At 41.9% G+C, this 12,431-nt stretch overlaps 1 protein-coding gene across 1 annotated transcript in view; it reads right to left on the reverse strand.

Annotated features, from left to right (window-relative positions):
* The window catches only part of OGT (O-linked N-acetylglucosamine (GlcNAc) transferase), a 2,411,396-nt gene that overhangs the window by 270,074 nt on the left and 2,128,891 nt on the right, over positions 1–12,431 (reverse strand). The gene's annotated exons all lie outside the window — the stretch shown is intronic.

Here is a 12,431-nt window from a genome sequence, read left to right on the forward strand (position 1 = left end):
AAGTGTACACAACTGTGCTATGTTCTTCATGTTTCACTGTTGCAGTCATCACACTTGGGTTAATTCCCAAAGCCGAGGAAGGGTGGAGGCATTCAAGAGAAGTTAGGGATGGCTAGCAGGCCTTGCAAGACTGCTGTAGCAAATCCAGCTCTGGATTTAGAAAAAAATGGGTAAGTGGTAATGCTTGGTGAAGGTGTGCATAGAACACCAGGTTGCAGTTTCCAGAAAGTTCATGGTAGGGACTCCGCTGAGAAATGTTGCAGAGGTGGAAGTAACCCTAGTGGAATGTGTTCTGATCCCCTGTGGGGTAGGTTTTCCATGGTGCTTGTAGCAGAAATGGATGCAGTGTGCTATCCATTTGGGAATGGTTTGCTTTGAAATGGCCTCGCCCTCTGCCCCTGTAGCAAAGCTGACTAGCAGCTGGTCAGACTTTCTGAAAGGTTTAGTCCTGTCAAGGTAGAACCTGAGCTGTCTGCGCATGTCCAGGAAGTGCAGGATCCTTTCCCCTTTAGAGGATTAGGTAATAAAGTTGGCAAATGGATGGCTTGGTTTACAGCCACACTGGAGACCACCTTAGGCATAAAGGATGGGTTAGTCCTGAGGGAAACCCTGTCAGCATGGAAAATAATGAAGGGTTCTACAGCCATTAGTGCCTGTATCTCAGACAATCTTCTAGCTGAGGTTATGGCTAAAAGCAAGGCTGTTTTCCAAGAAAGGAATTTTAACTCTGTTGAAGCTGCATGTTCAAAGGGGGGGGGGGGGGGGGCGTGAGCTTTTCCAGTACAAAGTTAAGGTCGCAGCAGGGGTGGGTGCTCTCCTAGGGGGCCTTAAGTTGTTAACCCCTCTCATAAACTGTTTGATGAAAGGGTGAGAGAATAGAGGTGGCTCAGTATTATACTGAGCTGAGATGGCAGAGGCATGAATCTTAATGTAAGAGAAGGATAGGCCTCTGTGGAGTATCGCTGCTATGTAATCAAGGATTTGAGATAAGGAGGGCACAGCTGTCCTTTCCTTGAGACTGACTCCAAGGGCACTATATTTTCCAATTTTCAGCATAGGATTTTCTAGTACTAGGCCTTCTAGCCTAAAGAATGGCGTCCAGCACCTGCTTGCTGAGGGTTGCTGGTGGAGTATTCAAGGGACAAGGTGTCAGGCAGCAAGGTTTAGGGTTTGAAGCTGTGAATGCAAAATCTGTCCCTCCTGCTGAGACAGCAGGGAAGGTGTCTGATGAAGGTGCCAGGGTAGCACTGTTGTCAGACTGCGTAAGAGTGGGTACCCAGTGCTGGTGTGGCCAATCTGGGGCAATAAGAATAGCTTTTGGGCTGTCCTGTCTGACCTTGAGTAGTACCTTTAAGAGGAGGGTAGAGGGGGAAATGCATAAATTGAGAGGTTTTCCCATTTGATAGATAAGGCATCCACCTTCCAGGCCCTGCCGTGAGGGTCCTTGGTGCAAAATATGCTCAACTGGTGGTTCTCGGGGGAGGCAAAGAGGTCCACCTCTGGTGTCCCCACCTCTGGATTAGAAGGTTGAAGGCATTGGGCTCCAATTTCCACTCGTGTGGGTCCAGGAGATTTCTGCTCAAGGTGTCTGCCAGTGAATTCTGTCTGCCTGGCAGGAATTGAGCTTGTAGATGCACTTGGTTGCTCAAGGCTGTGTTCCACAGGGCCATGGCTAATCTGCAGAGTGGGTAAGAATGAGTTCCCCCTGCTTGTTTATGTACCACATAACTGTAGTGTTGTCTGTTACCAGCAGCTGTCCTGGAAGGATTAGGTATTTGAAAACTGTCAGAGTATACTGTACAGCTAACATCTTTTTTTGATTGATGTGCTGGAGAATTTGTCCTGGGCTCCACTTTCCCTAAATGCATTTGCCTGCCATGTGATCCCCCCCATGCATAGTCTAATGCGTCTGCAGTCAGGATTTGGCTGGCGAGGGGTTGAGTGAAAGGCAGTCCCTTGTTGTGGTTGGATGCTTCTACCCACCAAAGGAACTCTGCCCGTAGACAAGAGTGAAAGGCAGTCCCTTTTTGTGGTTGCATGCTTCTGCCCATCAAAGGAACTCGGCCCGTAGACAAGGAATTTCAGGAATGACTGTTTCTAGGTCCTGAGAATGTTGGCACCAAAGACTTAAGTACCACAGAAGTTTCCTCATATGCAGTCTTGTATATGGAATTAGCAGAATGCATGAGGCCATGAACCCTAAGGCTTGCAGTATTTTCCTTGCAGATAGCTGGGATTTGGTGGCCATTTGTTTGAAGTAGTTGTTCAAATAGACCTGTTTTTCTGGAGTGAGAAAGGCCATCTGGGAAGTTGTGTAAAAGCTTGCTCCCATGAATACAATTTTTTGACCTGGCACTAGTTCTGATTTATTTTCGTTGATGGTGTACCCCAATGAAGATAGGAGTCTTTTTAGAAATGTCAGCTGTTGTAGTAGTAATTCCTGTGTGCCTGAATCAGGCAATTGTCCAAGTATGGGAAAATTTGGATATTTCTCTGCCTGCAGTATGCAATGGCTGGAGCCAGGCACTTTGTGAATACTCTGGGTGCAGTAGATAAGCCAAAGGGAAGTGCAGAGAACTGATAGTGCAGAGAGCCTGCCCTGAAACGTAGATATTTCCTGCAAGAATCCCTTATGGGGATGTGCAGATAAGCTTCTTTTAAGTCTAGGGTGACTAGCCAGGCATCCTTGGCTAGCATACAGAGAAGCTGTTGCAGGACAAGCATTTTGAATTTTGGGACCGCCAGAAAGAAGGTGTTGAGAATTGACAGATCCAGGATTGGGCTCAAAGAGCCCTCTTTTCTGAGTACCAGGAACAGTCTGGAGTAGAAACCCTGTTCCCTTTGTTCTACTGGAACAGGTTGAATGGCCCTGACAGAGAGAAAGGAAAGTACTTGCTTTTGAGCCTCTGCCCATTGGTTTGGAGGAAGGTCTGGAAACCTGCTTGGGGTTGGCAGGGAATGGAAGTAGAATCTGTACCCCTGGGATACAATGTTTAGGACCCATCGGTCCTGAGTAATGGACATCCAGTTTTTGGCATGAAAGGCAAGTTTTCCACCTAGTGGCGCAAGTAGTTGGGCAGGGCTGGGAAGGATAATTGACAAGTCATTGTGAGCTTTTTCCATAAGAGGGTGGCTTGCCACTCCCTGTTTTTTGAGGTGGGAGCACTCCATTGTTTAGATCTCCGAGTACCCTGATATTGTAGTCTTGGTGGTCGGGTTCCCCTGGGTTTGGACTGAGAAGGCCTGGAAGGGGCTGGAAAGGACCACATTTTAGTAGGCCAATGCCTACTGAATCTAGGTGGCTGCACTTTTAAGAATTCTTTAACAGTTTGTATAGATTTAGCTTTTTCTTCCATCTTTTTACGAACCTCTTATGCTTTGGTGCCAAACAAATGGTCCTGATTTAAAGGAGCGTCTAGTAATTTTGATTTGACATGGTCTGGCAAGGTTTGTTCCTTCAGCTAAGCATGCCTTTCTCAGTATACATCCAGTGACTGTAGCCCTGCAAGATGCTTCTAGGGCATCAAAGCCACACTGCAAAGTATGCTTACTAACTTGGTTGGCATTAACTCTTGTAAATCTTTACTTTCTGCACAATCTGGAAGTAATACCATTTTTTGTTTAATTGGTTCCCTAAAATGTGCTGTACTTCAACATGTTAAACTGGCAATTCAATGCCACGATGGCAAGAGTTGCAGAAGTATATACCTTCTTACCCCATTCTAAAGCTCTGGAATCCATATCTGAGAGAGTAAAGTTTTTGGCTGTAGTAGCCTTAACACCTTTAAACCCCTGGGAAATGGGTCTCTGGATCCGCAGTAGGATTCTTAAAGAGAAATTTGTGAGAATCAGGTACTCTGTAGTACCTTGTCAAGTTTTCTAGGGGCTGGTGGTAAGTGACTGGAGTAAGACTGGATTCCATGAAGACATCTACAACATCCAGGACAGGGGGTATAGCTAGGGGCCTGTGCTGAGGCAACTCTAAACTTTTTGAGTCTCTTTTTGGACTGAGGATAATCCTGGCATTCCCAGCGGAAATGCTCTCAAAAGTATGCAAGGTTTCACCAAAAGAAAAATCCTCTGGAAGGGAGGCAGAGGCAATGGATTGCTCTGCATCTGAATCCTCAAAGTTAGATAAGGGTATGTCCTGGTAAACATCGGATTCCTGGTCTACAGAATCAGAAAGAAACTCAATTCTTTGTCTCTTAGCAGGGGAAGGCTGGCTTCCCCTAATTAGGGTGATAAGGTCTTCAGCCATTCTAAGCATTTGTTTTTGAGGCATGGGAGCTTGAGCATCCACTCTGGTCATCAGTTTTCTGGGCATAGTGCGTACTCTGGGCCTGAGAAACTTGGTAGTTTTAGCTAAAAGCAAAGTTGTCGGTTTAATGCGAATATCAGTAGGTCGGAATACAGCCTCAGAGATACCCACAGGTTCCATAGTCCAAGCATCTCACAGCATACCGGACTCCGAATGGGTCTCAGCAGAAGCCTGGGAATCTGTAGAAGCAGACATCAGGGGCTGCAAAGATGCCAGAGTACCAGCGGACTGGCGACTAGCTTAATGGAAACATCGACAGTTTTTGACCTATGGGGGTCTGTCTCTTTCTCTCTACGCTTTTTCTGAAGATTGGTAGTCAGATGGCTTATCAAAGCCATTTCAGAATACGGAGAACGAGAGCGAAAGAATTTAGCGACAAAAATAGCCCGATGACGAATGGTTCGGGCGTTAAGGCACAAAACAGAGAGCGAGGGATGTCATGGTCTGGGCCTAAACAGGTGACGCAGTAAGACTGAAAATCTCTGAGGTATTTGCTTTCCACAGACAAGACAACTGTTAACTTTTTCTGACATCGGTTAGACAGAGAAAAAAAAAATCCCCAACGGGATACTTAGCTTTAGAAGACTTCAGGTTTGAAACTTGAAAAACGAAAATTTCAAGTAGTGGCCAACCAGCACTTGCAAACTGCTTCTGCTTTCGGCTCCTTCTCGGCAAGAAAGACTGATGTAATGGCGTCGGCTGCCTGTTTTATACCCCTGACGTCATGGAAGAAGCGACAGCACCCGACACAGAAATCCCAAGACTCTGGTATTCAGGCTGACGGAGGGCTACCTGCAGGCAGATAACCCAAGTGTGATGACTGCAAAAGTGAAACACGAAGAACAAAGGTTCTTTAAGTACCACTGACGCTTTCTCATGTGAAGCCTGGTGAGAGATGAGAAGGATGCAAGATGCCATGTACATCAGTGCTTGCAGAAACTTCCTCGCAGTGAGGTGACTTCTCGAAGCCAGCTGGGTGAAGTAGAGAGGCAGGAAGCTCTGCTTTTATGGAGATAGGAAGGCCATTAGGGTTGCTGTGTCTAGCAAAGCTCACAGGAAAACAATCTTCCTGGTGGGGGGGGTTTAGCTTTGATTTTTTTTCTCGTTGATAGTGAACCCTAGGGAAGTTACGAGTTTTTTTTTTTGACAAAGAGAAGATCCTGCAGCAAATTTTCTTTGCTGTTCACATGAATGAGACAGTCATCCAGATAAGGGTAAATATGTATATTTCTGTGTTTGCAGAATGCTATAGCCGGGGCCAAGCATTTGGTGAATACTCTGGGAGCAGTAGACAAGCCAAAGGGAGTGCAGAGAACTGAAAGTGCTGATTGCCTGCTCTGAAGCGCAGGAATTTTCTGTACGATTCCCTGATGGGGATGTAGAGGGTAAGCATCTTTTAGGTCTAGTGTCACTAGCCAGGCATTTTGTATGAGCATAGGCAGGAGCTGCTGCAAGGTTGGCATTTTGAATTTGGGGACCACCAAGGAGGTTTTCACTTTGGATAGATCCAGGATGGGGCGCCAAGTGCACTCTTTTCTGGGAACAAGGAATAGTCTGGAGTAAAAACCTTTTCCTGTTTGATCCATAGGAACAGGTTCTACTGCCCCGTGGGATATTAGTGTTTTTTTACCTGTTTTAATGCCTCTGCCCACTGGTTTGGTGGGAGGTCTGGGTACCCTCTTGGAATAGGGAGTTCACTGAAGGAGAATCTTTATCCCTGAGAAATAATTTTTTTAATACCCATTGGTCCTTGGTTATAGAGACCCAATTGATCTTAATGAGGGTGAGCCTTCCTCCTAGTTTTAAGAGTGAAAGGAGGGCAGAGGGGGAGGGAGAGTCACTGCGAGTGCTTACCACAGAAGCTTGGCTTAGAACTCCCTGCCTTAGAGGTGTAAGTGGTCCATTGTTTGCCTCTTTGCTGGCCCTGGGATGGGGGCCTGGATGTCCTGTCCCTGCGGGGCTTACTTTGGCCCTGTCTGCTGGATGCAGGGAAGGCCCAGTGTTTAGAGGGAAAGTTCCTACTGAATCTGGGTCTGGGTGGTTGAAGATGAAAGAAATCTTTTATTGTTTGCATAGATTTTGCTTTGTTTTCCATCTTTTTAAGCACCTCTTCTGCCCCCCCCCCCAAACAAGCACTACTTATCTAGGGGTGCATCAATAAGTTTAGACTTGACATGATCAAGGAGAGGTTGTTCCTTCAGCCATGCAGGTCTTCTAGTAACAAATCCTGTCACTGCTGTTTTGGCCACTTGACAAGCAGAGTATAGTAATTCTGCCAGTTCTTTTGAGTTGGCACCGCCAGGAGAGGTATCAATCTTCTGTTTTAATTGTTCCAAAGTGTGTTGTCGATATTTTAACCTATGGAACTGACAACGGAGTGCTCCGATAGGTTAAAAAAGTATATACCTCTGCAACCTTAGCTGTCTAGAGCTCTGGAGTCTTTGTCAGAAGGAAGAGGATTCTTGGCAGAACTAGTCTTAGCTCCTTTGGGTCCCTATGTAATGACCTCAGGGTCTGCAGCAGGGTTCCTTGTACAGGTATCTGTGAGAATCCGGTACTCTGCATTACCTGTCAGGTTTAGCTGGAGCAGGAGGCAGGACATCAGGGGCTAAACTTGATTCAAGTAATACATCAACGACTTCTAGAATAGGTGGGATGGCCAGGGGTCTGTGCTGGGACAGGTCCAGAAACTAAGTAGTTTCTTTGACTGTGGGTAGTCCTGAGATTCCCACTGAAAATGTTCCCTGAGGGAGTGAAGGGTTTCCACGAAGGAGATGTACTCTGGAGGGGAGGCAGAAGGGATGGATTCCTCTCCATTTGAATCCTAACAAACAGTTAAGGGCTGTTGTTCCTCTTCAAAGGCAGAATAATCAGATTCCTCAGACTCTTGGTCTTACAAAATTTCTAGAGAAGGAAGCATTTTCCTTTTTGGCGTGGGGGCCTTAGTACCTCAGATAAGGGAGATGAGATGATCTGCCATTTTAAGCATTTGAATTTGGGGTGGAGGAGAAGCAGCAAGATGGTGGCTAGAAGCAGATTTTCTACGAGTGGCCTGGCTTCGAGGCCTGAGATAATCCGGTCTCTGAGAAACAGTACTCGGAAAAGACGTCTTTTTGTCTAGAATTGGTAGTGCGAACAGCCTCCTCAGAAGCTGGTGCCTGCGTCGTTGCTCCGGACCAAACCAAGGCAGAGACGACCAAAGGCTCAGAAGACAAAGTAGACTTCTGCGGCATACCAGACTCCGAAAGTGTCTTGGTAAAGGCCTGCATAGAGAGTTAGTTGTCCATCAGGGCCTGCGGAAGTGGCTCACTGAATTCTGGAGAACTGACGACTTGCTTAGTGGGAGCGTCGTCGGAAGGCTTAGCCTTGTGTGGCCTGTCACTATCTTAATGGTTTTTTTTTTTTTTGAAATGGTGGATTGTTGGCTGATAGATGCCATATCAGAATTCGAAGACTGAATATGAAAATAACTGTCTACAAAAAGAGCTGTACTGTGAACGATTCTCGCATTAAAGAGGGCACAGAACAGGCAATGAGGGACTTCGTGGTCTGGGCTTAAACAAGTGATGCAGTAAAAATGAAAGTCTCTGTGTGGGATCTGCTTTCCACAGGCGAGACAATTAACTTTTTCAGACATCGATTAGAGCAAGAAAAAAGGGTCCCCAATGGGGTACTTCGCTCTAGACGTTTGCTGCTGAAAATCGACTTCTGGTAGCGACCGACTGGCACATGTGCGAACCGCTGCTTCTACGGGCTCCACGGCAAGAAAGACTGATGTAATGACGTCGGCTGCCTTTCTTTACAGTACTGACGACCTGACGTCAGACTACAGGTGACAGTAGCCGGCACACAAAAACACTGACTAGTATTCGGGCCGGCCAAGGGTTACCACAGCAGGGATAATCCACAGGTGAGGACTGCAACAGTGAAACACGAAGATCATAAATGCTCCCACACATGAACTGGTTTAGCACACTCCACATTGATGTGGACATAAGTATTTAGGAGCTTGGATTAAAAAAAATTCTACTATGACAGCTAAGGATATGAGGGAGGTGACTAAACAAAAATTATAAAAAGTGACAAGCTGGAAGCTCTTGACAATTGAAACGGATAATGAGCCTACTTCTCAACTGTCCAGATTTTTGCAGAATGTCCAGATTTTTGTCTCATTTTTGATTTGTTTGCGTCTTTCGGCTTTTCCTGGTTAGGGGTCGCCATAGCGGAACTCCAGTCCGCCAATGATTGGCAGTAGATTTTTACGTGCTGGCTTGCCGGGCCTAACGCACAACCTTCAACGAAGGAACGCCCATTCACGCATGTCACCACACAGAAGATGCTCTAACTGAGAATCAAACGGGCAACGTCTATGAGGCGACAACACTACCGCAGCACCACCACCGCAGTTTTGTCTCATATTTTTGATCCGTTCCTCAAAATTTGTGATTTTCTGGCAAATCACTGATTTGATGACGGAAGTCACTAAATAATGACATACATTTGAATTTAAAACTTCAAATCCTTCAGAAAAAATGCATGTTAACACAAACCCTATTATTCTAGCAACTAAGAGCAATATTTAAAATTTGTCCTTATTTTTCGGCCTTGGTCCCCACAGTTTGTCAGACTTTTTCCAGATTTCTACCACTAAGAGGTTGAGAGGTATGATACAGGCATTTTTTTTTTTAGTCCCTTTAGTAATGAATACATGTCGCACATATTTCATCAACCAGAGGAGAGGCTGTGGGCCATAATTAGAGAATTATACGAATGTGGGAGGGAAAGGGATAAACTGCTTCTTCTCACAGAGCAAGGTGGCTTAAAATTACCAGATGTGAAAGGATACTTTAGAACTACAAGTTAAGCTCATATACAAAGCAAACGTAGAAGACTACAAATCAAAATGGAAAGAAATGTTGAAAATACAGGGAAGGTCAAGAAACACTATGATTTTTGGATGCAAGGACTTAGCAGTGGCATCAAACAGAATATTATTTCTAAAAAGTAGCAGAAAATATTTTGAGAACCAAGTCAACAGAGAATGGAGACAGTCATCCCTATTTGTTTAAAATAAGGATTGGCAAAATCAGCAAAGGAACCATGGCATTCAGTGCAAACAGCTAGGGAGAGAAAAGTCAGACAAGGATGAGGCCAAGTAGAAATAGGGATTGTGGGGTTAAGACCGACTTTCCTTACAAGAAATTGAGAGTATCGGCATATAGAAATGGATATGGTAGTGTTAAATAAAAGACCAACTCGGGTTGACTTTACAGTTTAGTCTAGAACAGAAGCTGTGGTGGTAAAACGATAACTAGCATAACAAATAAAATAATGCAACGTAATTATAAGACTTGATCAGAAGAGGCCGGAAAAAATTGAAATGAGGATGGAAAGGCAGTATATAAAGAAACAATGGGAAAATATTTGTACTGCTCTAATTATGCAACAAAATCTACAAGGCTTAAAATTTTTGCACACAAATGTTTGCATAGGTATTTTTATATCCTAAGCAGACTAATTTTTCCACAGGTCCACAGCAATTGCTGGAGGTGCGACAGGCAAATGATGAGTACCGGGAACATGATTTTTAGACTTTATAAATTCCCTTCAGGATATTTCGTCAGAAAAGTTGGGTAGAAACTTATTGTGACTAAGGAAATTCTTTTGAAACAGGACATGGAAACTGAATTGCCTAGATGCTTTACCAAGTTTAATACTGATGGCTGTCTAAAACAAGTTTATCCATCCACAACCCCCTTTTCCCATTTTTGCACATGGGGTTGGGGTGTCACTTCAACAGTGACAATCATCTATCTACAGCCAAGGTTTACAGTGTTGGGTGGCTAGGCTAGCTTTATCAAAGCTGTTTGTTGCCTAAAATAAGCAATTACTAGGAAATATTAATAAATAAAACAGAACTGGTGAATGTTGCAAAGGACATAAAAAAACTGGAAATGGTATCTTTAGAAAAGGGGAAAAGTAAACTACACAGAAATAAATGTAATCTGTGGGAACAACACTACAGAATAATGCATAGGAGGATATATCAAGACAGGACTTGAGCAATGCAATTTTAAATTGAATATTAAGACAACACATTTGTTTTACGTACACAAGGGAAAAATTCTGTAATGGTTTGCTTTTTCTTTTATAACTGAATGCCTACTCATGCCACTATGCAATGCATGGTACTAATAATCCAAAAGGAAATGGAAAAAACAGCGTTCAAACAGCACAAATGAAAACTCAGTAAAGAACGCTGTACTCCTATGTGGTCATGAGACGCCAATCTGGTCAGTAAGAACTCCAAGCGAGTATAAAAAACTGAATTTAATGTACAAAAAGAACAACTCAACAAAAACAGTTAAGCGCTTTCACTCGCAAAATACGAGCTTCTTCAGAACGGTTACAAACAAGAAACAGATACATTTTAAAAACTTTTTGGCGCCAAAACGCTACCTTGTATCAAAAGTTCTTAAAGATGTACTAACAATAAAGTATTATTAAAAACATTATTTCCTAAACACGTAATGTCCATCTAAAAACATTCAATTAGATAATCAAATAATAATAAATAATAAATAGTATTTGAATAAATTGTAAACTATGTACTAATAACTTATAAAGTATTAGATAAATTTAAAAACTAATAAATACTATAAATGTATAATACACACATATATATATATATATATATATATATATATATATATAAATAAAAAGTAAAATATACCATTTATAAATATCTATGTAAATAATACCGGTTTTATGGTAATAAAATCATTTAATCCAGGTGGATTAGAAGCGTCAGTATACAACTGCCACCATATTTCCTTATATGACAATAGTCCTTTATAATCGCCCCCTCGTGGTGCACATAACAAATTTTCAAAGATATCAAATTTGAATGTATGTGTATTTCCAAATTGTTTTATGTGCTTATATAGGGAGTTCTTTTCATCACGTCTTTATACTATAATAATGTGCATATATTCGTTTATGCAATTTCTGTTCTGTTTTGCCAATATAAAATCCAGAACATGCTGTACATTTTGCTAAATAAATAATCCATCTGGTGTTACAATTTCCACTAACAAATGTTATTTTAGATCTATGTATATTGTCTAAAATAATGTGGCTTTCTTCGTATATAGCAAAACACTGTTTGCAATTGCCACATTTTGTAGTTTTTTTATTATTACTTATAACAAAGTGTCTAGGTGTATTACTTCTCTCTATATAATTTTTCAATATAATTTTTCAAACAGAACGGAAATTGCATAAACGAATATATGCACATTATTATAGTATAAAGACATGTGATGAAAAGAACGCCCTATATAAGCACATAAAACAATATGAAAATACATGTACATTCAAATTTGCTATCTTGGAAAATTTGTTATGTGCACCACGAGGGGGCGATTATAAAGGACTATTGTCATATAAGGAAACATGGTGGCAGTTATATACTGACGCTTCTAATCCACCTGGATTAAATGATTTTATTACCATAAAACCGGTATTATTATTTACATAGATATTTATAAATGGTATATTTTACTTTTATTTTCATGTGTAGATATATATATATATATATATATATATATATATATATATATATGTGTGTATTATACATTCATGGTATTTATTAGTTTTTAAATTTATCAAATACATTATAAGTTATTAGTACATAGTTTACAATTTATTCAAATACTATTTATTATTCATTATTATTTGATTATCTAATTTAATGTTTTTAGATGGACATTATGTGTTTAGGAAATAATGTTTTTAATAATACTTTATTGTTAGTACATCTTTAAGAACTTTTGATACAAGGTAGCATTTTGGCGCCAAAAAGTTTTTAAAATGTATCTATTTCCTGTTTGTAACAGTCCTGAAGAAGCTCGTATTTTGCGAGTGAAAGCGCTTAACTGTTTTTGTTGAGTTGTTCTTTTTGCACATTAAATTCAGTTTTTTATACTCGCTTGGAGTTCTTACTGACCAGATTGGCGTCTCATGACACACAGGAGTACAGCGTTCTATGCATGGTACTAAGATATTTAAAAAACACTCCTCCCAACTTTCCTGTGGAAACAGATACTTGAGG

This window comes from Protopterus annectens, chromosome 15.part0, assembly GCF_019279795.1.
Source record: "Protopterus annectens isolate FY-2018-M chromosome 15.part0, PAN1.0, whole genome shotgun sequence".
NCBI classification, from domain to species: domain Eukaryota; kingdom Metazoa; phylum Chordata; order Ceratodontiformes; family Protopteridae; genus Protopterus; species Protopterus annectens.